The sequence below is a fragment of the Pteropus vampyrus genome, unplaced genomic scaffold, assembly GCF_000151845.1.
Source record: "Pteropus vampyrus isolate Shadow unplaced genomic scaffold, Pvam_2.0 Scaffold131, whole genome shotgun sequence".
In the NCBI taxonomy this organism is placed as follows: domain Eukaryota; kingdom Metazoa; phylum Chordata; class Mammalia; order Chiroptera; family Pteropodidae; genus Pteropus; species Pteropus vampyrus.
Window position 1 is genome coordinate 1,424,813 of NW_011888912.1, and position 2,348 is coordinate 1,427,160.

The following is a 2,348-nucleotide window of genomic DNA, read 5'->3' on the forward strand; positions in this document are numbered from 1 at the left end:
AGATCAGGCCAGTGGGGTATAGTCCCTTGTGCACCAAAGAGCCATAATCTAAGAAATAAGACCGAAAGGGTGACCCCACGGCCTCTGCAGCGCCTACGCGTTGAGGCAAACGCTACGACACGTAAAGGCAGCAGTGGACATCCACCCCGTGGGTGGCACACAGCAGGCACCGTGCTAACTGCTTGGCGTGGAGGGCCGCGTTTCAGCCTCACAACAACAAACCCGGGAGCCTGAGGAGGGGAGAGCCCAGAAGACCCTAGCTGTCACAGGCCTGATGTCCTACCCTGAGCCTCACGCTAGAGGCCAGGCTGGCAGGGGTAACCAAACCACCCATCAGACTGTGACAGAAAAACCACAGCCCCTAAAAAAATCGATGGAAATAACCCTACTGTCTTAGATTCATCACGCTGTCACTTGGATATGTCAATTGCACAATAGCAGATATTTGTGATGATGAACCTCAAGTGTCAAAGAGATCGCAAAGTGTAAGCTACAACCTTTTCAATGGATATCTTTAATAACTGCTTTTAATGACTCAACCAAGCCAAAAAAATTCAAAAATAGCAAAATTAGGAAATACGGATGGGCAGAACCAAGAAGATAATATTACCCAGAATCTCATCACCCAGAGACAACAAAAACAGAATCTTATTGTACTTATTCTTTTGAAATGCTGTTTACTAAAACTGGCAACTCAGGCTCTATTCTCACCCCCCTTTTTTACTAACAAACTCCACAGCTGATCCTTTTTCAATGATACTCCACAGTACTCGTGCCCGTCAGACATGCGTCTTCCGCCCTCGCCAAGCTCTGAGTGAGGCGGTGTTACAGGTGGGGATGCAGAGGTCTGAGAAGTGACGTGGCTCAAACCTCGAGTCCAGTGCTTGCCCCTGAACCTCCCAGCCTCCAAAAACAAGAGCAGCGACACTGGCTTAAGCACGCCCAATACTCATTTTTGGCTGAGTTAGCCATGTGGAAACAGCGCCACACATTTGACCCTAGTTTAGAAGTCTCGCTGGCCAAGTATGCATTTAATATCTGAATCTTTAAAAGAAAAAAAGATTGGGATACTCCAATCCCAATTTTCGGGCCAAGAGCTACTGCGGCTCGAAAATGCTGGGGCTTAGTTCCTGCATGAGTGAGTACGAGGCAACCGGCCTTCTGGAAATCCCTGTCTGCCAGCAGCGGTGGCAACACACACCAGATGAGAGACTGGGCAGCCTAGTAATGCGTGGAGCGGATCACAGTGAGAACCAAACACTCGGCGCCCAACAAACAGGACAAAGGGACTGTCACGGTGAAGAGACATCAGGCATTCACCAGCCAACACGTACTTACTGGGCGCCTGTGTGCCAGGCAGTGGTCCAGGCTCTGGGGACACAGCGATGGTCCAGATCCGGCGACCCAGTGTGTGGGAGAAGCCTCAGACACAACCGGCCTACGTGAGCGCGAATCCTACTGTGCTTCTCGCTGGCCATCGAGGCGAATGTACCATACGAGCCCCAGTTTCTTATGAAATGAAGGAAATCTGCAGTCCATCGTGTGAAGTTAGGTAACACGTCTAAAAGACACGACGCGTCCCAGGAAACCAGCAGAGGTCAGTGACGGGAACTCACGGTGACAGGACTCACTGCATCCCAGGGGCTGTGCTGGCCCCATCCCGCGCGGTGTCAGCGGCTTCGTCCTCGCCATCCAGTCCAGTCCTGCCGCTTGGTGGATGATGACACGGAGGCACAGTCACTCGTCCAAGCGCATGTGACTGTGGAGGGAACGCGTCATCGTTCAAATCCAGGTAGTGTGTCCCCAGAGCTGGGGCTTAGAGACGCTGAGCGGGGACCCCTCTCTCTCCTCCCTCTCCCGCAACTTCTGGTCCACCTTCCCGAAGAGGGGAAGGCAGAGCGGAGTGCGGGGCGCCCTGGAGCCCGCGCCTGCCGCGGGGTGCAAGCCCAGGCCGGCTCTGCCGCTAGCGCGGCCCCCCCCTTTCCTCTTCTCCGGCTTCCGCACGCGTCACATCCTTCCCCGCGTCCGTTTCCCACCAGCCAGCCTGCTGGCGTCGTCGGTGAGGCGTCCCCGCCGCCCCCCGGTCCTCGCCGTCGCCCACACACAGGGCACGTGCCGGTGGGGGAGCCGCTGCAGGCCCGCGGCGCCCTGCCGACGAACCGGGGGGTGACCCCGGCAGCGCCCCGCTTGCTCTGCACGCAGGGTCGTCACAAACAGGCCCGGCATCTGCCTGTCGGCCGTCGCGGGCGCGTCCCCGGAGCTCCGGGCTCAGGCGGCAGACCGCCTCCCGGGGGCGGCCCTCCCCCAGCTTTCGAAGCCGAGGTCACCCCAGAACGTCCCGCCCCTGC